The sequence below is a fragment of the Carettochelys insculpta genome, chromosome 30, assembly GCF_033958435.1.
Source record: "Carettochelys insculpta isolate YL-2023 chromosome 30, ASM3395843v1, whole genome shotgun sequence".
NCBI classification, from domain to species: domain Eukaryota; kingdom Metazoa; phylum Chordata; order Testudines; family Carettochelyidae; genus Carettochelys; species Carettochelys insculpta.
In genome coordinates, this window is record NC_134166.1 from 6,646,961 (window position 1) to 6,674,435 (window position 27,475).

General features: G+C 44.2%; 1 long non-coding RNA gene across 1 annotated transcript; it reads left to right on the forward strand.

Moving 5' to 3' along the window:
* Nucleotides 1–261: 261 nt before the first annotated feature.
* On the forward strand, nucleotides 262–4,574 carry LOC142003788 (uncharacterized). The gene is made up of 3 exons (XR_012642884.1): nucleotides 262–318; nucleotides 3,021–3,158; nucleotides 4,552–4,574. It is a non-coding gene; the product is annotated as an uncharacterized LOC142003788 (long non-coding RNA).
* The last annotated feature ends 22,901 nt before the right edge of the window (nucleotides 4,575–27,475 follow it).

Here is a 27,475-nt window from a genome sequence, read left to right on the forward strand (position 1 = left end):
GAAGAAGCGAGACAATTATGCAATAACCTTCCTATATGGGAAATTTCTTCCTAACTCCAGTTTATTAGTGGCTGGTTTATGGCCTGAAAGAGGTTTTATGTCCTTTTTTAAAAAGGATTGTGTGTAAAAGAACTACAAATGTCTTTATTGTACAAACATATTTTCCATTTTTAACCTTTTGACTCCAATGATACTGTTATTAACCATGCTCGTTACAGCACAGTTTCTGGAACAGCTAAGAATGGAGTCCCATTAGGTACAAAGAGCCCCTGCCCTGAAGAGTTCACAAACTGAATACCCAAGACAGAAATGGATAAGGTAGGGCACTTAATTTGTGCTCGGCTTGCCAGTGCCAAGTTCCCCTGATATCTGTAGTTTTGGTGGTTCATACCTCTGGGCTTGCCGCCTCAGTTATGAAGGTAAAAATATTGTTTGAATCCCAGCGTCTCCTTCGTTACACGTTAAGCACTTGGGAAAAGGATATAACTTAGAAGCAGGATGAATAATGTGATTGTGGCAAATGTTATGTCAGTTAGAGGAATTTTTTTTTTTAAATGGGCATGTTCAGTTAAGCGGGGATTAGCTCACTGGATGCACAAGGGAAGAGAGAAGAGTGCTGGGAACAAAGCAGAGAAATGGGATGGAAAGAAGAAGGAGGCAAAGAGAGGCAGTTTGGAATGAGGCAGTGGTGGAGAGACTGAGGGAGTGGCTGGGGAGGAGTTGGAGCAGACAGCAAATCAACATAGGAGAGAATTGCAACAAATTCCTGCACTGAGTACCACACCTTAATTATGCCTTGTGTAGGAATGTAATGCCTTTTGTCATGTTTTATTTTTTTTCCATTTCAGTTTCATTTGAATGTTCCCTTGATCTTATACCATGTGAGAAGGTACACAGGAGTGCCTGAAAGAACTTCTCTACCATTTTTTATTTTGTGTCTTTCAGCTCTCTCTCATTTCTCGTTTTTCTCCTCTCCAGAGCAGTTCCAGTTTCTTAAGTCTCTCCTCATATAGAAATCTCTAGTCATTTGGTCACATGTGCCTGAGCCCTTCTCTTTTTGACATATCTATAGCATTGCTCATGTGAGTGAGAGTTTGCAAGATTTATGACCAATAGGAAGGCAGAGACCTGAAACTTGCTTTTGAGTGAATGGGAACATGGTGATATAATCATGGCTAGTGGACCCCATCCATTTTAAATGTGATGGGATGGATCACGGAGGTAATTGGTTTAGGAGAGATGAAGCAGACATTGCAATTTGGACTCTTACTCCATAGTCCCCTTTATATATTGTTTCAGCAGTCTAAAGCAGACCTTTTCTGGATGCAACAGAACAATTCAAGAGTAGATCCAAGGGCTGGTAAAGTTCCCTTTGCATTCCAGGGAGATACCATCAAATGATTCAGTGATGTCAGGGCAACAGATAGCACTAAAAGATCTAGAGTGAAAAACCAGTGCTTCATTTTATTGGCACATATTTCATATTTACAATAGAAGCTAGTAAATGATAGGCAAAATGAGAGGAGGAGAAGAGACAAAGAGCTAGTCAACATTTACGCAATTTATACCATTTATGAGGAAACATTGCTTTTACATCTGTATCATACCTTCATGTGTTTCTGCGTAAATACATAAACTACACTAAAAATAGATGACTGAGATTCATTTTAGGGGAAGAATTTACAAGTGAGGCAGTGTTCTTTTTTCCTTCTTGAGGAATAGTCTAATTCAAAGCAAAGCTGATCACATCTGAAATAAAGGGGAAAATACAAGCAAGTTATAAGGGGGACTTTCCACTTATTTTTAATTTATAGTATACAATGATGGGGACAAATCTTCAGCTGGTGTGCATTGTCCATTGAAGTCAGTGGAACTTGGATTTTATTGTGAACAGTTTGCACAGCTCTAACCCAAAACTAGTAACTTCTAGGTCCAAACGTTAAACCAGATTTAGCGGAACTGAGCACAGGTCAAAAAATGCGAAGAACAATAAAGCTGTTCCGATAAAGAGAAGACAACATTTTATGTAAAACACCATTTGCTAGGATCTAATGAAGATGGGGTTTTGTTTTAGAGGGTAAGCTTTACATAGAGTCCCCTGTGTTTTTGGAAGAGCCTTGAATCATGACCAGTGTTCTCTGAGAGCTTGGGTGGCCACCCAGGAGAGATTCAAGTGCTGCCAGCTGATTAGCAGAGTACTCACAGCCACCCACACTGGGCATCGTGTGCTTCTACTGGTGGTGCACATAACAGAATGTATTCCACCCAGGGATAGAAGAACTTAGAGGAAACAATGATAATGACTGTACTGAAATCTGAGAAGCAAATTCTCACCTGGTGTAAATTATCCATTGAACTTAATGGATCTATGACAAAAGTTTTGTCCCCAAAGTTAGTGGGAATTGGGTTAGTAAATATTTTTGAAATTTGTATCTTATATGACTTGTCCATATCCTACTAAATTGTGAGGTTGACTGTTGTGGCTTCTTTTCTGATCTTCTGGATGATTACCATGTCTCTCCTCAGTCCACACAAAACTCTCCCACCAAATCATCTTTCCCACCTGTTATTTTGATCATCTCATCACCAAATTCATATTCGTTTACCAGCTCTACTTTGCACTACACACCAATCTCAAGATCCTTACTGTTGCTTTAATATCCAGCCTTGTCTCCCTTTTCATTCTCCCCTGGTTTTCCATTCTGCTATTGATAACAGACGTGATTTCCGTTTCATTTCTTTCTCCCATTTTCAACTTCTGTAGCTTCATTTGCCAAGCCTACACTCCAGCCTCATTTGGGTCACTTCTAAAGGTAAGTGTGCACTGTCAAATTAGGTCAAATTTGTAGAGGTCAGATTCTAGGACCTGATTTTTTGAAGTTGAAGGTGCATGTCCGTACTGGTACATAAAGTTGACAGATTGTGTCCCCATTAGGATTGCCAGGTTTGACGTTGTTTGCAATTCATTGTGGGTACGTATCTGACAGTTCCTATTGGTTTCTGATTCCTATTGGTTTCAGATTTTCCAGGGTTCCTTCCTGTGAACCTGGAGAGCAGCAGATCTGAAAGTGATGGCCAGAGTGGTTACACTGGGGTACTGTATATCCAGGAGGCCAAAAATGTCACATTTCACAGTGCTCCATCTGCACTACTCTAAGGTATGCAAGGTTGAATTTGGTGTTACTGCTTGTGAAAAGAAAGAGTACAGAAGTCAACTTTAGGAGCCCTTAAAATCAACAGAATGGGCCCTGTAGTATGGACTGATTCTGCATAAATTCAAACTTAGTCCCATAAATTCAAACTAATCTCCTAGTGTAGACAAAGCCTAATAACTCGCTTCTTCCATGTAACTTGTGAAAGCACACCCAACTACCTCCATAACTGAAATTAATGGGTACACCAATTTTTTTTCATGTCTTACCAAGTTATTGGGTATGTCTTACCAAGTTATTTTTGTATCCCTTTGCCTTCTTCATTTCCCCCTTTTTTGTCTGATTTTGGGTTGTACTAGTGTCGTATCTGTTTTTTACATTGGGAGCTTTGTGGAGCAGGGACTGGATCATTTATTTCTGTTTTGAAATTCCTAGCACATATTTGGGTGCTTGGAATGAGTGGTAATTTCCACTTGGCGTTATAGCACACAGCTTGTTGCTGCCTTGGAAACAAATGAACTGTTTGCTGGATCAAGAAATCTACAACGATGGCATACAAATACCCAAGTAACAATACAGAACCTCAGTACCTTCTATAAAAGAAGTGTGAATTGTTGTAGAAAAACCAGAAGATGGAGAAGGACAAAGCAGAAAGGAAGATGGCCATGGGGTGATGATGCCGCAGACTCTGTCAAAGCCTGTAATGTTAAAAAAAAAAAGGAGTCATTCTGATTACTGTGGCATCGAAGCTAGAGTTTAAGTTCATTGCTCCTTGTAGCATCAATAGGACATAATTGGAGAGGTTCAGCTACTTTGGAAGCTTGTCATTAGCAGATATCTGCACACTATCTTTAAGAGTAGCAATGCTGCGGAATATTGCAGTGGCACTGAGAGGAGATATCAGCAGATTAGTAGAAATTTGGAGAGGTGACATATCATTTTCCTATCCACCTCCTCTAACGCCCTTCAGTAATCATGCCCTTGGTTTATGTGGTGTGTATGGTTTATGCAATTTAGCAGTGTTGGTCCCAGGACATTAATAGTGAGTATAGTAGGCCACAGACCCCCAGATGTGGAGTATGGGGAGTGGAAAGTTTTTGATTTATTATGCCCGATGCAGATTCTGAGACCAAAAACTATAAGATATTTACCAAATATTCATAAACCTGAATTACCCACCAGGAGAAATAAAAAAACAAATCGACAGGGCTAGACGAGTACCCAGAGACCAGCTACTCCAACATAGGCCCAAAAAAGCCAAGAACAGAACACCACTGGTCATCACCTACAGCCCCCAACTCAAACCACTGCAATGAATTACAAAAGACCTATAACCTATACTTAATCAGGATGCCACACTCCGGAAGGCCCTAGGTGACAAGCTTGTTCTCTCCTACAGACAACCTCCCAACCTTATGAGGATTCACACCAATAGCCACAGTCTATACTGCAGGAACACCACTCCTGGAACTTTTCCTTTCAACAAAGCCCACTGCCAGCTTTGTCCACATATCTTTTCTGGAGATACCGTCGCTGGACCTAACCAGGTTATTCACAGAATCACGGGCACATTCTCATGTTCCTCAACTAACATCATATGTGCCATCATGTGCCAACAATGCACAGATGCTTTATATATTGGACAGACTTCAAACTCTCTTAGACAAAGAATTAGTGGGCACAAAACAGACATAAAAACACTTCTGATCCACAAACCTGTTAGCCGGCATTTTAATGAAGTGGGCCATTCTGTTAATGACTTAAGAGTTTGCGTGTTACTGAAGAGGAATTTTCACAAAACTCTTGAAAGAGAGGCTGCTGAACTCTTTTATATTCAAATTTGACACATTAACACGTGGTTTGAACCGGGTTGGGAATTTTCTGGAACACTATAGGGGCTCGTTTGCATACTTGGATTAATCTAATTCTTGACTCCCCCCACCTTCTGCCCCTCTACTCTCTGATTTGCTCACCTTGATAATTTTTTTTCTGATTTGTCCACCTTGATTCCTGTTTTTGGTTCTCTGGGCCTTAAATATTGAGTCTGTTCTGGTATGGCTATGGTCTGAAGAAGTGGGTCTGTCCCACGAAAGCTCATCACCTAATAAATTATTTTGTTAGTCTTTAAAGTGCTGCTTGACTGCTTTTTTGTTCTGAGGAGGCAGTATGTGTTGTTCAGCTTCCCTGATTTATCAGTATTCTCCTTGGACTTCAGGGAGATTAATGATGAACTCAGGAAGGTGAGTGGCAAACGCCACCTCCTCAGCCATCAGGCAAAAGCATCTTCTGGACCTGACCTTTTCCTTGAGGCAACTTGGGGTCTGGGGAGGGAAGGCATGGTGAGCAGTAGCTGCTTTGGGATTCCTCAGGGCAGGCAGGAAGGGGTTCAGGGCTTTGGCCAGCCTGGGACTCCTGCAGGCAGGGCGAAGGCCACAGGGCTCCAGTTGTCATGGAGGAGACGTTGCTGGGCTCCAGCCATGGGCACGGCAAGTGGAAAGGTTGGAGCTATGGCTAGCCTCCCCTAAGGAGGGGACTCTACTTGCTGCCCATGTCCCAGGATATTAGATATATAAGGTAGGCAAAGTGACATCTTTTATTGGACCACTTCTGTAAGATGGTCCGATGAACGGTACTGCTCATCCACTTTGTCTCTCTAATACACTTCATTTGACTAATGACACCTTAACCATCAGCCCATCATTCAAGCCTACTGCAGAACTAATTCATGTCATGACAAGATAAAACCATATCTCTTGTATGCAAGATATGCAGGAGTGCCCCAGATTTTGGGTGAGTTTGACACTCTTCCATTATGTACCGGAACTAGAAATTTTTGCAGTAAATATTTTTCCTGACATTTGCTTTTTCTGCATTAACTGAAAAAATAACTAAATATACAGCGTGTTCGTTATGAGTTTCCATTTGAGTACTTGATGACTATATTGTGGCTAGATTTGTTTGACTTTACATTTTTGAATCAAGAATTTGAGAAATGTTTTTGTAAATTAACTACCTGTAACGGGGTCCCTGATCCTTGAAGCCCTTACTGGTTGCACAAGTGCAATGCTGCAATTATTTCTCTGCCTCAGTTTCTTATATTGGGCTTTCAGTAAGTCCAAAGAGGCTAAAGTATATAAATAGTGCCTCTTCAGGGACTGGGTTTATTTAATCCAAGGGAGGAACATTTACAGAACTAGGTTCCCACCCAGCATTTTATGAGGAAAGGCAAGAGGCTGAATTAATCTCCTTCTACCTAGTCCATTTGTGTCCTCGTCCTTGACCAGGGAGTCCCTCTTGCCGCTAGCCCTTGTGCTGAAGTCAGGGTCCTTTGTCAACCAGTGGGGAAAGGTCTCAACATCCCCACAAAGATCGTACCATGAGAACCCTTCCTTGGAGCAGCATATCATTCATTTGATTTGAGGTTCCTGCTACTGTCTGACGAAGCCTCTCCACTGGGACCAGATTTTGCTGGGACTTGGCATTCAGAGCTCCTTCCAGCCTCCCCTGTGCTGGTTTTCTTTCCTGTTGAGCTTCCGCACTAGCTCCAAGCTGTCCAAATAGGCACTGTCCTCTTTCTGCCTTCTGGCTTGTTCGTCTTCTCAGAAGTCTCTGTTCTCCAGGTAGGGTGACCACATCTCCCCTGCCCAAATACGGGACAAGGGGAGTGATGCCATCCCAGTCAAAACGGGACAGATGGTCACCCTTTTTGGGAGTCAGGAGGTGGCTGCCTGGTTGGGGCTGTCTCCCTGCCAGTGAAGCTCCTGACTTCCACCAGGTGGGGGGCCACTGTGCTGCTGCTCCAGCTCCCGGCTCCCCCAACTGAGGGAGGCTGGCGGGGGCAGCCGTGCCACGGTGGGGAAGCTGGGGAGCAGCCATGCCGCTATACGGTCTGGCTCCCAGCTCCCCCAGCCAGGGGGAATCAGGCGGTGGCCACCTAAAAATACAGGACAATTAGCCCGTTTGACAAAATAAATTGAGACGCCATGGGAGTGTTCTGTCAAAACTGGGAGAGATGGTCGCCTTATCTCAACAGGAACCCCACTCCCCTGAAAAGCTCTTTTCCCAGGTTCTTCCTCCTTGTTTCCCCTTTATAAGCCCCAGGTGTTCCTTAACTAATTAGCTGCTGACCAGATATTTAGGCAATCAGTTATCCACAGACAAATTGGGCTTGCTTTGTTCTCTTTACCAGAAGGCCTGACTGCCCTCAGGAGCCAACTTCTCCATGGCACCACCTGTATATAGATCTGAGTTAAATACATAATATTAGGGTGATCTTCAAAATGGTTCTGAAGGGAGACAGAGTGGTGCATAGTCTTTATGCTGGCCCTCTGCATACATGTGAATGTTCCTCTCCATGAATAATTGTTGATGATTTTCTTAGTGTATTTTTCAAATAAGCTATTTGACCATTTTCAGAAATCTGTTCACCTCATTGCAACAGCCTTTACTGCAAATGATAATTGCATCTTTGTGTTTTGAGGACTAGGAAAGAAACATTTTAACTTACTTTTTCAGATGAAGTTTTGACTACATTGTAATCAGTTACCGTGTTTTCTGAATAATAATCCGTCGAATTTTCTAGAGTATATTCATACGAGTAATTATCTAAGTGACAAAATGGATTTGAATGAGTCTCTTTGTATCTTGTACAAACATATTTAGAGTTATTAAATAAACCCAGTCCCAGTCTCACATACCCAGAGTGTCTCTGTTCTATTTAAAACCACTCATCAGAACAGCCTACTTTGGACTCTATGCATGTCGAACCTTTTGAGCTATGGAAAACACAAGATGCATCCAAACAAAATTAGCCTGGCTAAGGTGAAGTTAAGCACATACAGGAAGACAGAACAGTATAGAGTCTTGGTCTTAGGGCATGTGACGTTTTCTAGTAACACTTTCATCTCAGAAAGTTGATCAGGAAGTTCAAAATTGTTTTTCAAATACATGTAAATATTGATACTTAACTGTTTATTAGTTCATTCAGGAATAATTTAAATATAAAGTTTAAAATATTTTAGTTTTCAAATCAAAGTACTATATTCATGTTTAACTTGATGTCTGCACCAATAATTTATACTCATAATTGCACAGGGTAATACTTCAGAACACTCAGGGAAATAACAGTAGACCTTCCCTTCAGCATAATATGCTTGTGTTGAACCGGGCTGCACTTCATACAAGTTTCTGATTGCTCTCTGAGTAGTGTCTGGTCATTACTGAATTTCCTCATGTCCTTAATGTTTGCGTTGTTTGTTGGAGTACTTCAGCAATTATTACTATAAAACGTGAGTGGTTTTTCTCCTGGGTATTGAGAAACTTACAGGCAAGCGCAGCATTCCTGGGGTCAGAGTGTGTGTTAGGACCTGGACTGTGTTCACTGTAAGCTGAGTGCTTGGGTACTTGCCCAGGAGATACCCAAATGCTGCCCTGTTGATTAGCAGAGCGCCCACAGTTGGCAGCACACGTTTCTGTTGGTAGTGCACATCTGCACATGCCTGTTGCATGTGCCAAAATTTACTTTGCGCCTGGCTGGACAAAATCAGAGGGAACAGTGAACAGGGATGTAGAGAATACAAAGCAAAATAATTAAGTAATTCAAGGGCGTATGTTTTAATGGACAAACTTCAGTGTTACCCATTGAAGGGATACCACCTACGCCCGTTGCATATTTGATACACATTGCTGTACGTTCAGAAGGTACATTTATGTGCAAGGAGGCTGTGAATGAGCTCCCCCATAACATCTAGTGATAAGCTAGGGCAAAGACCTCAGGAGAAGACTATTTGCAGAGAGATACCCATTCTGTCATCAGAAAGACCTGTTGGGCCAAAGGGACCAGTTTCAACCATTTTGGGTTAAAATTCACTAAAGTATTGAGTACGAGAATTATGAAATCTTGTTATCCCCAGTGTGTGAGAAAAGGGCAGCAGGTGTGTACTAGCACGCCCTGATTGGGAGGAGGAGGTGTCATCCTACATGCAGTTTCATTAGTATAGAGATGTCAAATCTAAATAAGAGAGAGTCTGGGGATGAGTGTTTTTACCTGATAATGTGGACCTGTTTAAAGAGTCCCAGAATTTTGATTCCCGCTCTCCATGTCCTGAAGAACTAGCTAGATTCATTTTTCCTTAGTGATCATTACAGCTGAACTCATTGGTAATTGATCAGAGGGGAGTGAAACTTAGCCATAATAGGGCGAGAACCAGTGTTCCCTGTAATTTTTTCCATCCATGAGCAAAATAGATTTTGTTACGTGCACTGAGGCATTTGTGAATGAATAGAAACACATGCGGCCCACTATGGGCTCTCTGCTAATCAGCTGGGTGATACCTGAATCTCTACTGAACAGCTGCCAAAGTGCTCTGCTTACAGGAAACACTAGTGACAACTTTGTGGTGAAATGACAGTGCAGAAGAAGCAACAGACAGGTTCACGACTACCCAGTGAAATCACTAAAGAGCTGCAATCATTAAACTAAGTAGTGGAGCCTCAGAACAGCATTGCAGTGAGAGGCAGCAGTGATGACAGGATTAGAAAACAACAGGAGTGACAGCGGCAAAGACAAACAAAGGCAGAGTCTGCATAGATGTGTGCCAGGCTCTCTCTCTTGCCACAGACGGGCACGGGTTGTGGGAGTTTGTGGCCTGTATCAGTTTATACATCCATGCTTGTGGCTCCCTGGAGGAGCCTCCAACTAATATTTCCAGCGGTCAGTGGAACCAGAATTGAGTTTAGACTGGCCCACCTGGGTTTCTTGCCCTCCTTAGATGACTGCAGGTCCCATCACTTGGCATCAGAGCAGGCATACAAGAGTGAGGGATGCGTATCAGTTAGTTATGTAACTGGATACTCTATTACATCCTAGCCTCTGGAAGCAGTCGCGTAGTCCAAAGAGCAGAAGGCAAATAGTCTCAGAGTGGTAAGTGTATTAGCCTGTGGCTTCACAAATAACAAGCAGATTAACAAATATATTAGGTTATGAGCTTTTGTAGGCAAAACTTGCTTCCTCAGGTGAAAAAACAAAAATGGTTAGTCTGTAAGGTGCCCCAAGATTGCTTGTTATTTCTCAAGGGTAGGAGGGCCATTTGTTTGAATGTTGGTGTGGATTCTTTCATTGGACTTTTGGTAACCAAGAAGGGGACAGAACTAGAGAGCTACCTGTAGAGAACTTAGCCAGTAATGGGCCCAAGAGGTGATCAGTGGGGGTTGCTAGGGGCTAAGACCCCCTATAATCCCAGGGGTTCAACAGTAGTGAGAGTAGTCACTTATACTTCTTTTCAGTCATACTGTAAAATCTGTGCCTGTTCTTTGAACATCACGGAGCTGTGAACAATACTTGTCAAAGAAACTTGAAAACATTTTATTTTTCAAAAAGAGATGCAAGAAAATGATTGAATTCAGGTTAGATCATCTTGACATGTTTATATCTGTTTACGTATTTTATACAACATGGACAAAGTGCTGCACATTCTCACCATAAAAATAAAATGTGTAGTTCCAAAGGAAAAGACTGTCCTGTGAGTTCTGTGCTTCTGCAGCAGCATTTCCTGGCCGGGAGAAAGGAATACATTAGTACAGTACACATACAAGTGCAATACATTTCCTGGGGGTGGAGGGTAGGAGGGATACATTAATGCAATAATATGAGTGTAATACATTTCCTGGGGCTGTGGGAATACATTAATGCAATGCAAATACAAGCACAATACATTTCCTTGCGGGAGGAGAAGTGTATTAGTGCATAAAGCAATACAAACATATCTTCCTACATCTTGAGAATGGAGATTCCCATAAGCTCTGATTTTGAATGCTTCGCTCCCACTGGTGAACAGCTACTCATATAAATAGTGACATTGATTTTTTGGGATTTCTTGTGCCCGTAATTGCTCCCTGTTGGGAGTAAGAGGGTCAAAGAATGGGCCGTAATTAGCTTTGAGAACCTTGGATGAAAGGCCTCTTGTTACAAAATGACTTAGAATTGTGTGTGAGAACTGATATTTTTTTCCTCTGAAGGGATGCATTTTGAGCTTTGCATGTTGGACTATGATCACATATCCTGTACTAAAGTTTTCTGTTTTCTTCTGTGGGCCAGTATATTTAACACAGATCTCAATTTCTCTATGAAATGTCTGTGAATTTTTAAAAAAACTCGTATTACCTCAGTATCTCGATACCATAAAATTGGATTTTGAATAGTAACAGAGAGGTGGCTGTGTTAGTCTGTACTCCAACAAAACACAACAGCAGAAATGCAGCACTTTAAAGACTAACAGAATGGTTTATTTGGTGGCGAGCTTTCATGGGAGAGACTCACGTTTTGTTTTGTTGGATTTTGAATAATATTATTGCTCTAAAGATCAAGTCTGCTCCACATAGTAAGTAAGCTTCTTAAAATGAGGTTACACTTCCAGTTGGCATAAGTTTTCTAAATGTCTGGCCTTACTGAAATTGTATAGCTTTAAAGACTCAAGAAAGGGGATATGGCTGAAGGACCAAAATATCAATAATATGTATGTAAGATCTTCACCACAGTGTCTGTTAAGAGTCTTTCACATATGCCCAAACTCCAAGAGCCTGGTCTGAGGCATGAGGCCTAGTTAAAAATGGACAATACATGGCTAACGAAAGGTTGAGAGAAGCAAGAAACAGACATCTTTGTTTAACCAGCCATAGACAAGCTAAGACAGTACAACCCCAGGTAGGGAGCAGTAATTGGGGAATTATCATGAGTTACAGGCACATATTTCACAGAGAGGGGCCTTGGTGTCCACTCTGTGGTTCAGGACAAGATAACAAGTACATGCTCCCTGACTTCCGACCCAAGTTCAGGGAGAGGGCTAGCATGTCAACCTGAGTTACGGCATCCTCCTTCACAGATGCCAGCCTGACGCATTGATAAACTACACACAATTGTCATTTCTGTGTCCTGTTCTTTTTGCTTTAAGACCTTCTAGGAATGTACCTGTGAGCCAACTTGTCTGGGAAGTTCCACTGTAATTTCTATGAACCTGAAATCAGGATTTAACTTACAAATTGCAAGTGGAGAATTCAGAGGGATAACACCTGTGTATTAGCAAACATGTTAACCTGAGCTATGGGTGAAATAATGATGTAACCTTTCAGACAACAGATAGTCCCCGACTTATGAATGGATTATGTTCCGAACGCCTGGTTGTAATTTGATTTGGTCGTAAGTTGGAAATACCCTTATACTGACATCCCTCGAAGTACACAAGGGCTGCTTTCCATGCAACCCCCACATACCTTGAATTTTGCGTAAGTCAAGGAGGGCTTGGGTTGGGGCCCTGGGAGGGGCAGGGGGTTAAGCCTGGGGTGGGTTAGGGCAGCAAAGGTGGTGGGAGGGTGCAGTGGAACTGGGGCTTGCAGGGGATTGGACCCAGGCAGCAGGGGGTTGGAGTTAGGGTTGAGCCTAGCCAGGAGGTTGGAGCTGGGGCTGCAGGGGTGGTGGGTAGTGGGGTTGAAGCTGGAGCCCCATGTGCTGGGGAGTGTGAGCTGGGGCCGGTGGAGATTTGGGGGGGTTGAAAGGGGTGAACCGGGGTGGGGGGTTAGCTGGGGAGATAGAGCCTCATGCGCAGTGGCTGACAGCTGGAGCTCTGCACTCATTGTCAGCTAACAGCACAGGGCATGCTGCGGGGAGGGACGTCAGTGGGGAATGGGGGGGTTGAGCCAGGCAGAGCGGGAATTGAATGGGGGTGAACCGGGGCAGGGGTTGGTTGAGCTGGCAGGGAGGATAGAGCCCCCGTGCACACCGGTGGCGGCTGACAGCCAGAGCCCCAAGTATGAGTGAGGGCGATGAGCTGGGGCCGCAGGAGGGAGGGGTTGAGCTGGGCAGCGGGGTTGAACATGGGATGCACTGGGTTGGGGTGGCTGAGTGGAGAGGGGTTGGAGCTGGAGCCCCAGGCATGGGTTGAGGTCAGAGCCCCATGTGTAGGGGGGCTGAGCTGGGGCCTTGGCGGGGTTGGGCCAGGCAGGGGAGGGATTGAACAGGGTGCACCGGGGTGGCGTGCTTGAGTGGGGGAAGGTGGAGCCCTGTGCATGCTGAGCCAGCTGCGTCGGGGGCGTGATCTGGGGCCCCATGGGGGTTGGAGGGGTTGGGGCTGCGTGGGGGGGAAGGGTCTAGGCCTGGTTGTGCAGGGGGGTTGCGGCACGGGGGCTTGAACTGGGTCTGTGGGGTTAGGAGGGGAGCCCCAGGGGTGCGGCAGGAGCCCCCCACTGGGGGAGGTGAGCTAGGGCATGCGGCAGGGGGGAGCTTGATGTTGGTTGTAAATACAAATGGTCATAAGTCGATGTGTTTGTAAGTGGGGGACCGCCTGTCTTGGCTTATTGTGCTAATTCCGTCTTGCTGCAAGAACCTATCCAGGGGCTTGGGACCTCCCACCCCATTGCTTCTCTCTGCCCATTGGCACCCTATATAATCTGTTGTAATTAATTGTTTGGCGGTGTCTCGCTGAGCCTAATAACCAAAGTGGCACTCTACAAGCATGGTGTGTAATAAATTCTCATGCTTGGACCTTGGGTGTTGAACTTCTGTTTCTTCAATGGCTAAATATTGTCAATTAACTTTTTTCCAAAGTCTAAGTTTAAACTCCTTTTCTGACTACAGTAAGGTATCAGAGTACGCGACCCCGCTCTTACGCAACTGTCCCCGATTCCTATTGTAAACGCTGTAGCACGATTTCCAGTTGTGTTTAATGCGCTCCCCTGCCATGGCTCATCCGCACTGGCTCTGCACGGCCCTGGCTCAGCCCCGCCATGCCCCCCCAGCTCCGCTCACTACCCACACATAGCTCCTGTTCACCCCCCACCCCTGCCTCTGGCTCTGGCTCACCACCCCTCAGGTGCAACTCTCACACAACCTCCCTGGTCCCAGTTCAACACCCACTACTGGCTCACCACCCATGCGCAGCTCTAGCTCACCTGCCACCCCCACCTCTGGCTCACCACCCCTCACACATGGCTCCAGTTCACCCTCCACTCCCCGCCCCAGTTTAAACCCCCCCACATGCGGCTCCTATTCAGACCTCTCGCATGCAGCTCTGTTTCCATCCTCGCACCCCGGTTTAAATCCCTCGTGCATGACTCCAATTCAAACCTCCCCACCCCCAGTTCACCCCCCCGCCACCATCTCACCACCCACGCCTGGCTCTGGCTACAGTTCAAACTCCCACCACGTCTTGGCTCACTGCCTGAGAAGGGCTCTGACTCACCACCCCCACACAGCTCCAACTTAACTCCCCCGCTCCCCCATGCAGCTCTAACCCCCCAACCTTAATCCCACCCACCCACCTCCTATGGCCCCAACCCGCTGCCAGGCTTAACCCTCCCCAACTGCCCCCCTACCCCAGGACTTATGTTCTGCAGCTGGGGAAGCAGCAGAAAAGCGTGTTCATGCTGGGGAAAAAGCCGGACTGCCACTTACGTGAAATCCGGGTTATGGGAGGGTGCGTGTAACAGAACCCTCACGTACTCCGAGACCTTACTGTATAACACTGCAAGGCATTTGGGTTTGAGAAATGGCTCGTTTGTGCAAACGGTTATGGCCTTACATAAGGCAGAGGTAGATCCCAGTTTGGCCTTTCATTCATCAGTGTTGGGGGGTATGGTGGGGCGTCTGCCTTGCAGTGGGCTTACAAGGGTTAAACCAGTCAAGAGAGGCTGAATAGGTAAGCAGAGACGGGTGAAGTTGTAGGTAATCAGGGCCTAGCTGGGGCTGTGTAAAAAAAGAGCTGCTGGAGGGTATAAGGGAGAACACGCTTTCTCCACCTGTGGAACAGGAGAGCTGGCTGCTGGGAGGTTAGAGTAGGTACCTTAAGAGTTAAACAGAGCAGGGCTGGGAAAGGACAGGCAGAGCTGGGGAGCCTCTGGTAAGGCAAGCTCCCAGGCTCAGGCCCTGCTCTAGAGGCCTGAGGGTACCAGGGAGGTAGCCAGGGCAGCAGAAGTCATGAAGTCCACCCCCTTGTCAAGGTGAATGGCCATTTCAGACTGTAGTTTGTCCTGAGGCAAGGTCTAGAGGATGACTGGCAGTGGATCACCAAGGCAAGGTGGGTTTAGGGGGCTGGTGGATTCCTTGGGAGATGAGGACTCCAGACTACAGAGGCCCCAGCACCCCCTTCCCAAGCATCCCACCACCTTTCTGAGCTCCCCTCCCCTCATCCCTTCCTGTGATCTTCCCACAGGTTCGGGGGTGGGGGTCCAGCTAATCGCAGGGCCAAAAAGTGGGGCCTGATGTGAAAAGTTTGCTCAACCCTCTTTTTGTGGCTTGGGTCAGTAATTTTTCTCTTCACACTCAGTGGTTGCTTCTAGAATGTTATCTCTTTACCTATCAGTAAACAGTCAGGAGGCAAGGGGACTAACCCTGAGCAAGAAGTCCTTGATGAAGAGGAGGAGCTAGAGGATGACATGAGGCTCACAGAAGTGTCACTGCATGTTGAAAGCAGCCAGGAACTGTTCACAAGTCCCAAGCCTGAGCAGCATCAGCATGTGGAGAATGAAACCAGGGATCAGAGACAGCAAGATAAGTTACCCTATTGTAGCATGGGGACAACTTTCTTTAGTGCCATTGTTCTGTTAGCTGCCTTTGCTCTGCCTCAGCGTTATGGCCAAGGAGGGCATTTAGGCACTTGCATATATCGAGGGAAGCTTGCTGAGTGACATTCCCAAAGGTTTGTCTGAAGGACTTGTGAAGTTTCCCCAACCCTGTGGCATGACTCTCCCAATCCAATCTTGAATCTATGCTGGTGCAGATAGTACTAGCACATAGCTCGGCTGCATACAGGGCTGGCCATCTCCCACTTGCATGCAAAGGCATATCGTGGGTTCCCCTGTTAACCTTCAAGGGAAGATGTCCCCCGTAGTTATGGCAGCCTGTGGACAAGTGAAGGACTTTTAAAATACTTTCCACGTGCATCAGTTAAACCAGGCAGGAATGCAATTTCATTGTTCCCCCTGCACAGCCATTATGGTGCAGCAGAAACCCTCCCCGCATGTTTCCAACTCACCACAATCACAGTGGCTCCAGAGCACTGTCTCTGCCTGTACAGAAACAGGCAGAATGGCAGCCTGTGTTCAGAGGAATTAATTTAGTGAAATGTGTCAATCCTTTATCAGGGCTGCAACAGTCAGTCTATTATAAATGGTTGCTGTTTGCAGACACAACCTTGAGCACTCAGGCAAGCTCTGCCACCGACTGAGGAATCTCCAGGGGGTAAAAAAGGAGACATACAAGGTGGGACCTAGTGAGGCAAGTGCTAAAACACTCATTGCTCCCAAAAACAGAAGGGAGGAGCAGCAGGCCAAGAAGATGAAAGGTAAAAAGGAAACCACTGAAGGGTGGCTGAAGCTGCTGGATAACTAATCAGAGATGCTGTATTGTCTGATTAAGACACAAGGGAAACAGAACTGCCAAATATTTCCCTGCCAGCACCTTCATCAGAACTCTTCACCCATTAACCCTCCACCTATAGCTTTTCACAGCCCTCTCTGGCAGCACATCCAAAACTCCATATCCAGCAATCTTCTCGCTATGCACACACAACCCTTTTCGATGTCTGGGAGTGGTTGTTTAGGAGCATATTCCACTTCTCAACACAGCTGAATTATGGTAGCTGGACATTGACCCAATTGTGATGCTATAACCCAAACCCTCGCCCTCCGTTTCCAGCAGCCATTCTCCCTTGCTACTCTGTGACCATGATGAACAAAGGAAAAATGATGGCATGTTCAGTGACTTTACTGTGTGTTAAAACATCCATATCAATCACTCTGGCCCCCAGGGGAAGCTTGTAACATTCCTTATGGTGAATCTATACTTAGTGGACAATCAACCAGTTGAAAGCGTGCTGTCTTTTAGTGTAAACTTTAATCTCTGTTCCTAGCTACAAATTCGTCCATATCTTGAATTTGCTTTAGCAGCCTCTCCTCAAATCCATTGTTTCCATCCAATCAGTTTGTTTAAAAATTATATTGGAACTCTGGATATCATGTACTATAGTTTTTGCCACAGTAAATTAAGTGTATTGGTTATTTATTATTGAAGGGTTGAAAGGTGCTGAAGGGTAAGGAAAGGAGAACAAAAACTTCGAGCTTTCCGTCTGGAAATCCCCTGCAAATCATGCTCTGACAGGCTTGTAATAGCTTGTTTGATGTCATCTCCAAGCAGAACCCAGAGTAAATACGTTTAGAAACAGGAAGGTGAAAGTATGCAATTAAACAGATGGTAAAACTAAAAGGAAAAATGCCAATTACATTTAAGACCCATTTCTTTGTGTGAGTGCTTCATATACAGTTAAATACATGTCAGAAACTGACTGAAATATTTAGGTGAAGCAGAATTAAATTTTTTGAGTTGTAGAAAAAAAACCTACAAATGATGAGATGTTTACAATGAGTGTGATACAATATCTAATGGAGTTTTCCAACAGGCTTTTTTGCAAACTTTTTTAATAGCTGTGTCTGTCATTGAAAAGCAGCACATTGACAAGCACATACACAGAAACATGACTGCATTACAACTGTGCTAACCCTATCCCACCTTCAAGATCCAAATTGCCCTTCTTGCTCTTAAAATCCTCCACTGAAGTCATTCCAGTCTCTCTTACTACCTTGTCGCTCCCTGGTGTCTCCTGTTTGCTCATCTAACAACAGTCCCCTTATTGCTTCTCCTCACAGGCGATGGTGCAAGAAACTTCTCTGGATCATCAAGCTATATGTACACTTGTACTTGATGATCAACAAAAAATGTGTAGTTCACAGCTGCTTGCCACCTTGTTAACACTATGTTACTTATATACCTGCCTTTGGGGTTCCACTCCAGTACATCTGATGAAGTGAGTTTTACCCACAAAAGCTTATGCCCCAATAAATCCGTTAGTCTGTAAGGTGCCACAGGACTCAATGTTTTTACTTATTGATCCACCTTACACTCTCCATTGTTCTGCAAATCCCCTGGCTAAATCAAAATAAGAGACCAAACAGATGAGCATTGCCAACTGCAGTAAAAGCAACATTCCTTTTTAAGTACCTCATAAGTTCAATTTTTGGCTCAGTTAACAGGTTAACCAAACTGACTGCAACCCCCAGAGAAGTTAAAAGTGAAATATTTACCCAGGAAAGTCTGGAAAACCAAGGCTGCGGTTAGTACAAAGCTCATTGTGTCACAGCTGACCCAGCCTGTCGGCAGCTTCTTAGCCTTGTCCTATTCTGTACTTTTTCTGCAGGGAACCAGCACAACTGTTTGGTGTATATCAGGAAATGATACTGCTGTAAAAGTTGGAGCATGTGATGTGTTACCAGAAAAGACAGGACAATTTTTCTCTATATTTTCTCCCAGAAGATTTGCCTATGTGATACCATACAGTGTTCTGCAAGCTGAGCTGTATTTTTATTACATTTCATTAACTGCAAGTGGAAACAGATGGAGATTCCACTAAGCAATGCTTGGAAGAACACTACTTGGTAGATTTTAATTTAGAGAGAAAGCTTTCCTTTTGAATCAGGCATGATTGCCAAATATCCTGGCTTTTAACAGTTTCTTTCTTGGCAGTGTTGTTTGGTAGGTGAGCCTCAGCAAGCTCACAAAAGTGTAAAAAAACCGATTTGTCAATTAATTGTAACTAGAAAGTTTTAGGAAGTATGGTTCTGCAAGTCTGTGTTGGAGTGAGGTTTTGCAGTTAGTCAGATAACCAAGAAGGTCAGATTGTCATAGCTACAACTTTCAGGGCAGTGACAAACCCTGAGTGGTATAAGTTTAAGACCACACCTTAGTTTTAGTTTTTATTCCCCTTTACTATCGTAATGCTCAAAGAACTAGAAAATATAGTCTAGACAACAATCAGTGTAATAGAATAAAGCGTCTATATCTGCTCCATCTCTGATCCTTGCAGTTCCTTTTTAAGAAACTTCCCTTGATTTTCTCCATTGGTGGTTTTCACTGTAGATTTTATTTTGTGAGTGTTTCTTAACCTATGTGCCAGAGAGATCAACAGCAAAGAGCACTTCTGTCAGGAGCTGACCACACTGCTCTTCATTGCATAATGAAGAAGTTCCATGTTTTGTCTCATTACTTCTGCCTAGTTTGCACTATCTTTGGCCATTGTCCTCTAAGTTATGCAGCTTTAGCCATATTTCAGAATAATGTAGCAACTTCCGAATAATGTAGCTGAAGTTGACCTATGTAGATCTGCTTACCGTAATAAGTTGACAGCGGATGCTCTCCCATCGACTCCCCTAACTCTTATTCTGTTAGAGTACTAGAATTGATGGGCAAATGCTCAGCGGTCGATTTATTGCGCATATATTAGACGGATGCAATAAATTGACACCTTTCCTCCCCTGATCAAACACTGCCCATTGATCCAGTGGGTAGTGAAGATATACTGTTAGATTGAACAGACTTCTTCTCAGCACGTAGTGAGGAATTACTTTTTTCCAGGATCAGAAGCAAGCCAAAAAATTCAATCATTTGCACAGTGGAGTTTTTACCATTTCCGTCCCAGTCAGACAAATTCACTTTGCCTAATGCTAAATTGTACTAGGGCCAGGTCTACATTGGAAGCTAGGTTGACCCAACTAAGCTGCTTAGAGGTATGAAAAATACATGCTCCCGAGCAATGCAATTAAGCTGAGATGATCGCTAGTATAGACAGTGCTAAGAGTTAAGAGGTAAAAGTTCTCTTGTCAACCTAATTACTGTGTAGAGGCCACCCTGCCCTCTGTTGAAGATGGATTAGGTAGAGTGATGGGAGAACCCCTCCCATCCTTGTAGCCTAAAACACTTGATGTCACTTTAGCGTTAAAGTGGGTGGAGACAGCATACTCCACTAGTGGCTTTCCTGGCTGGTGTTGTGTTGTAGTGGTTCTGCACTGATATTGATTGCGGACCCCCAGCAGAGGGGGCAGATCAGGGGTATATCCAGAGCCTACTGCATTGTAAATATTCTCTATTTCCCAGGGCCTATAGGAGACCATGGGAACCTAGTAAAAATCTCAGGACTGCTCTAACTCATACAAGGGTCTTTGAGACTATAATCTTTAATATCAATAAAAGACCCTTATGAGTTCTAAATCAGAGGTGCAAGATCATTCAGATGGGTGAGACACATGGGAAAAGATGTTTAAACAATGTATCACTCTAATATTTCATTAATTGTTATCAATATACTCTGTGTATTTTTGCTCCATGCCTAATAACCTTACTTCAGCATGTCTTATAATTAGTGTTTCATGGTTTTACAAGTTACTGTGATGACAAGGAAAAGCAGGGCTTCATTCTGTAAACCTCTCCAAGACCTGTCTGATCTCAGTTTTAAAGCACAACCCAAAGAAATCTCAAACATTTTGTTCATGAATAAAATAAAAATAAAAATGTATGGAAACTTTCTATGACATCTGATGCAGGTCAGCCATAGCTTGTTCCAAAGGAGAGACCACAATATGGCCATCTCCGTCATTTTGAGGACACTTCTGCTTATTAAATAGGAAGCTCCTTTTCCTCTTGAGAACGAAGGAAGTAGGCAGAGCAGCTGAAGAACTGTGATTAGTGACTGCTTGATTTGCTGCGGTTGTAGATTTAATTTTAGGCTCAGATCTGTGTGGAGATGGATGTGTAGACGATGTTGTTGAGTACCCCTTGCTTTTGGAAGCTGAAGATCATATCCCGGCTATAATACAGGGAAACACGTCTTACAGGAAAATTAAAGATTGGATGGATGAGCAAATGAGACTATTCTAAGCTAACAATGAATCAAGCCCACATGGATTACATTACAATGTTCCCGAGGAAGTAGCTAAGGAAAGGCATTGTTTCATGTTTTATAGGATAATAGGGAATGCAAGCCTTGTTCGTTCATCCAGTATAACGTTATGTGTAGGAAGGAAGCCTGAGGAATTTCCCACATCTGAATAATCTTTCTGTTTCTAAACAAGACTTCCGCTTCACGTTAGCTTGCTCCTCTCAGAACTGTTCTGTGTTATCATGTCCTCAGGGGAAACAGATCATAGAAATGCAGTTTGATAGTCTCTCCAGAGCAGTCATTAAAAAAACAAGATCCTGTAGTGTTTTCATCATCGTGAGAGATAGGTGCTTCCCATAAGAGGAGGTGTTTGCCAGAGTGTCTGATGCAAGCTTTGTTTCTCCTCTTTTGTAGAGTTACCATATTCCCCTATGCTGAATACTGGTCGGGGTGGCATGCAGGGTGGTTTGCTTCTGGTGGGGCTGGAAAGGGGTCTGGCTATAGGGAATTGGGGGGGTTGTTGAGTCACAGGGCTGTGGGGCATGGTATTGTCCTGCCCTTGAGGGAAAAAGGGTTTCAGCCTTGTGGGAACGGGGGCCCGCTGGCATTGGGGGGCTGATTGTACCCACTACAGTCTGAGGATACCCGCAGTGGACATACAGGACAATTTGCCATCTTTTTTTTTTAAAAAGATGGGATGCCTGGAAGAGGGGATAGATAAGGGACTGTCCCATTAAAAATGGGATGTAGGGTGACTCTACTCTTTTGTAACAGGTATGTGCCTTGGGTGCTTTGTCCTGTACCTCTGATGAGGCTGTAATTCAGTAATGCTAGATGTGCATATCTCCACTAACTGATTTGCTCCTTTGGAATGAAAAATATTATTTCTCTTTTGACTAATTATAAAAATAACTTTCCAGCTCAGGAATGTCATTTTCTACCTTCTCACCTATATTTGTCTGGCCGCTCTTGTCATTTGCAAACAAGGAGTATGCCAGGCTGTTTACCTTGACCCACAGCATTTTGAGAGTTTGTGTGGCTGGCAGCTTCCTGTCCCAATGCCATTTTGGAGCCTACTAATGAATGGGTTCCGCAAATTCCCTGCTGCACACTTAACTCAACCTACCCATCATATGGTACTGAACAGGTGTGGGATCATTGTCATTTCCAGACTCGTTATCAATACTTGGAGGCCAGAGTGTCTCTGTCCCTAGGAGAGGTGTGCTTCTCTTCCCCATAGAAACATATGTGTCAGAGAGGTAGCCGAGTTAGTCTGGATCTTCAAAAACAACAGGAAGTCCTGTGGCACCTTATCGACTTTGTCTGATGAAGCAGGTCTTTGCGCACGAAAGCTTATGCTCCAAAATATCTGTTAGTCCACAGAATCATAGAACACTAGAAATGAAAGGAACCTCAAAAGGTCATTGAGGCCAATCCCCTGCCCTGACAGCAGGACCAAGCCCTGTTTAGACCATCCCCGATAGATGTCTATCTAATTTGCTTTTACATATCTCTAGTGATGGAGATTCCATAGTCTCCCCAGGAAATTTATTTCAGTGCTTAACTACCCTGACAGGTAAGAAGTTCTTCCTAATGTCCAACCTAAACCTCCCTTGCTGCAATTAAAGCCCACTGCTTCTTCTCATATCCTCAGAAGCCAAAGAGAACAATTTTTCTCCCTGCTCCTTGTAAAACTTTTTAGGTACTTGTAAACTGCTATCAAATGAGGATCTTTGGAACAGAGCAGGACAAGGACCACTTAATGCTCAAATCAAGAGAAGAAAGTGGCAATGGCAGAACCACACTCTCAGGAAATGAACATCCAGCATAGTCCATTAAGCTCTCAAATGGAACCTGCAAGAAAAATGCAAAAGAGGAAGACCTTGGACAATATGGAGAAGATCCACTGAGATTGAAGGACAACAACTGGCTCCCACTCCTGGGGTCAGTTAGAAGTTTTGTCCCCAGACAAAGTGTAGTGGAGGAGACTTGTAGATGACCTGTGCTCCACCCAGAGTACGAGGGTTTAAGTCAAGTCAAGCTGCTATCATGTCCTCTCTCAGTCTTCTCTTTTCTAAACTTAACAAGCCCAATTCTTTCAGTCTTCCCTCATAATTCATGTTCTCTAGACCTTTCACTATTTTTGTTGCTCTTCTCTGGGCCTTCTCCAGTTTCTCCACATCTTTCTTGCAATGTGGTGCCCAGAACAGGATACAATATTCCAATTGAGGACTAATAAGTGCAAAGTAAAGTGGAAGAATTACTTCTCGTGTGTTGCTCACAACACTCCGATTAATGCATCCCAGAATCATGTTTGGGTTTTTTTGCAACAGCATCACATTGTTGACTGATATTTAGCTTGTAGTCCACTATGACCTCCAGATCCCTTTCTGCAGTACTTCTTCTTAGACAGTCACTTCCTGTTCTATATGTGTGAAACCAGTTTTTCCTAACAGTGACAGTGAAATTTTTCTTCTGTCATAATACTGAGCATCCTTCTGTCCATTCGTACTCAGGTGACAACTACTACAGTGTTGTGATAACAGCCAAAATGGAAGATTTATGGTCAAATCAATTCACAATTTCCAAATCTGAAGAAGTGGGTCTGTCCCATGAAAGCTCATCACCTAATAAATTATATTGTTAGTCTTTAATGTGCTACAGGACTGCTTTTTTGTTTTGTGAAGATGCAGACTAACACAGCTACCTCTTTGTGACTATTCAAGACACAATGCATGTTTCCTTTTATCTTCAAAGTTTTCACTTCTTGTCACCTGGGCATCTGTGATGGCTTTCACTCAAATACACCTTCCATTCTCACCAAACAAATGTGTAGTGTTTCAGTCAAGATCAATAATAACTAGAGCACGCAACTTACTTCGTGATACAGACAACGGGTGCAACTTAATTTATAATGGTAACAATGAGCAGGGCCTTACAGTAAACATTATCTAATCATGAGAGACACAGAGAAAAAGAGAAGCTACAGAATTTATAAACAAGTTATTATACATGAAATTATACATCATATGTATAGTCTTATAACCAATACTAAGTAAAATATACATTTTTGCTACAGCTATTGGGTTGACCAATGAGTTGCAGAGTTTGTGCCAGAACCGGCTATCTAAGATAGATGACTGTTTTGATACTTACCAGAGGGGTAGCTGTGTTAGTCTGGATCTGTAACAGCAATGAAGGGTCCTGTGGCACCTTATAGACTAACGGAAAAGTTTTGAGCATGAGCTTTCGTGAGCAAAGACACTTCATCAGATGCTCACGAAAGCTCATGCTCAAAACTTTTCTGTTAGTCTGTAAGGTGCCACAGGACCCTTTGTTGCTGTTTTGATACTGTTCTCTTTTTTTTCTTGTTTCAGCAGAAATTTATGGCCTTAACAGTGGGCCAAAGGTGCATTCTGGTTTTCCTCTTGGTTGTTTACCAAAGAAGGGAATGTTACCTGGGGAAAGGAGAACTCCTAGCTGTTCTATAGGATTAGAGCCTGGATTTCCACAAAACACGTAGGCCCACAGTACCAGTTCTAGCATGCATAAAGAAAATTCCAGCACAAATGGAAACCAGGGTTTTTCTTCCACTAGCCGCAACTGATTGTATGGAGTGTGTAGCCTCTACTGTGTGAATACAGAGACTTCTCGATCCTCCACCAGCTATCTTCACTTCTCTGTTGTGTGGAGGTGAGTATCCTTGTGATATGTACAGCTTCTGAATTCTGATTGGTGTTATGATGTTATTATGGATTTGTTTATCAGGGACTGTCTCCATGAGGAATCTACCATTTATTAATGGGCTGTAGTGCATCTCTGCTAGACCTGGGACAGTAGATGATTGTTAACACTTAATGGTCACTTGCTTGGAATACCTTTAGCATAGTGAGTGGGCTGAAGGTGGGAGAAACTATTTCCTGCAACGTCTCTATAGGGTGAGGGAGTTGAAAGCCCCCAGCTGCAAAATAAAGAAGGCAGGCATTGGAAGTGAACCAGAGGCACTCATAGGAACTGAGGCAGTGCTGGTGGGCTGCACTGCTACCCCTCCTGTCTGTTCCCCCAACAAGCCCCCTGCCCTGTTCCTGTCCCCACAGCCCTGAACACAGCACTTTCCCTGCAAAGTAGCTGCCCCACTCCCTGGGTTCTGGTGGTCAGGCTGCATAGAGCACCAGAAGTCATAAAGAATGGCCCTGTATAGATAGAAAGCTTGTTGGACAAAGTAGCAGCACTAGGAATGAGAGAAATGAGGTCTGAGTGGACCAGACATTTGCATAAAATAACCCAGCAGGTCATGGTCAAGAAGCTATGCCAAATATACACAACACTAAAACTGGTGCACCAGAGGGAAGTGTTATCAACCCAACCTTGTTTAATGTTACAATAAATGATCTCCCCAAACCAGTAAGGGCCGAGGCAGGTGTCACTCTTCAGAGGACTGTGCTCTGTGGGGATGAAGCAGGAGGATTGACAGAGCAGAAAAAGACTGAGCAAAGCATCAGGAGAGACGTCTGGGAGAGGAAATGTCTGTGGTTTCCACTGATAAAATCAAAGGATTGATCTTTACAAAAGGGAAAGTTGCAAAGGAAAGTAAACTGTTTCTGACAGAAGAAGAAGGAGCTACTCAAATTCTTAGGAGTCGTTTGACACTAATTTACTTTGGAAAACTTATATAAACTGTAACAGAGAAGTAGCCTTGTTAGTCTGTATCTGAAGAAAACAAAAAAGCAGTCCTGTAGCACTTTAAAGACTAACAAAATAATTTATTAGGTGATGAGTTTTCATGGGGGAGACCCACTTCTTTGGATCTGGAGATAGCGCTGTGCTGGATTTAGCATATAACATATAAATAGCATAACACATATAAACTGTGTTAAAGACCAATGTATGCTTATAGTGGGTGGGTAATAAGCAGCAAGTGGGTCGGATGTGGTTCACCAGGGTTACTCCTTTGTGGGCTGATGATTATTTACCTGTGTGTCTGTAGCAACAGCAATTGCGTAGCTGGAATTGACTTATCTACAATCAACTTACCTGACTGTCCTCCCTTACTCCTTGCGGGATTGAAAAGTACAGGGGTTGATTGTTGATCTACTGGGTAATTACATGTAGCTTTAATCGACCTCTGAAACATTGACTCTGCCAAGGTCGATGTTCCCTGTAGTGTAGAGGTACCCTGAAAGAGTCTCACTGGAAAAGGTTCTTGCCTGTCTCTTCACCACTAGAGGGCAGTGCAGTAACATGCACCCCATGGCTTTTGAAACAACATCTGGATGCAGGGATCTAGATACTCCTTGTTCCAGTAGATCAGGAGTGGGGAACCTTTTCCAGGTTGGGGGCCACTGACCCACAGAAAAATCAGTCAGTGGCCACACACAAGAAGCACCCCTAACCCCAAAATCTCACTGTTATAGCCTCCAGCTGAAAAGCAGAAAAAAGTTTTTCCCCTCACACACTGTCCCAGAGCCTAGGGGAGCCCAGGCTAGTCTATTTTGTGGCCGCCCCTTAACACTGGGATGGGCCCATATATGAGGGGTCCAGTATGTGGGAAGGAGCTGCCAGGGAGTGGGCTTGGGGAGTGGGGTCTGAGTGGGAGGGAGGATGCAGGAGCAGGTGGAGGTCGGGGGGTCTGGGAGAGTGATAGTGGAGGAGTGGGCTGGGGATAGGAGGGCTGGGCAGGAGGTAGGGTGCAGGAGCAGAGTGTAGGTGCCAGGATCTGCTGAGGGGAGGCAGGAATGAGCTGGGATGGGGCGAGACTGGGCAGGAGAGAGGATGCATCATCCCCACAGGAGATGCACTTGGTCTATGATTTGCTATGATGCTGGCCTTCATCCAGCCAACTTGGATACAGACAGCTAGGAGGGATAGGGATATGCAGGATTTCAAGCCTACTGTATGCTGGGGTCAGCCTGCCCTTCAGCAAAAATTAGATCTAAAAATTTAGTATTACATAGAAAATGGAAATTGGCCAGATTTTGCCCATACATATATTTTGGGGAAGGGGAATAGGAATGTTACAAAATTTAGTTGTACTGTGTAGAGGGTAGAGATGTGCAGAGACAGAGCTAACTCTCCCCACCAGTATAAACAATCTGCTCCCTGAGTCAGCGCATTCAATAATTGTCCAATCAGGGAACCAACTTCTGTCTTCCCTCATTCTGTCTCTATTCTCATTTACTAAACCACTTGCAAAAGTGATCAAACTTTTCAAAAGTTACACTGGGCTGTTGCACAGTTATAACACTGAATAATACCGGCCATGCCACCATCACAGAGATGGAGCTACAGGTCGTCTGTCCCTCTCTAGTCTGGCACCCTCGGGACCTGACTGGTGCCAAACCGAAGAATTTTCTGAACCATGGAAGGTCAATATTGTCTAGTAGCATTACCAACACTTCCACTGCTTACTGGGCTTTTAGAAGACACTTGGGGTAAATTGGAGCTAAATAGCAGCACAGAACACTGAGAGCCAGGACTCATAGCTGTAAGAAAACTTTATGGAACTGTGGGAATCTTGGTCACTCCTAGGTTAAGTTGACATCTAGCTAACTAAAATGAGGCTGGACCATA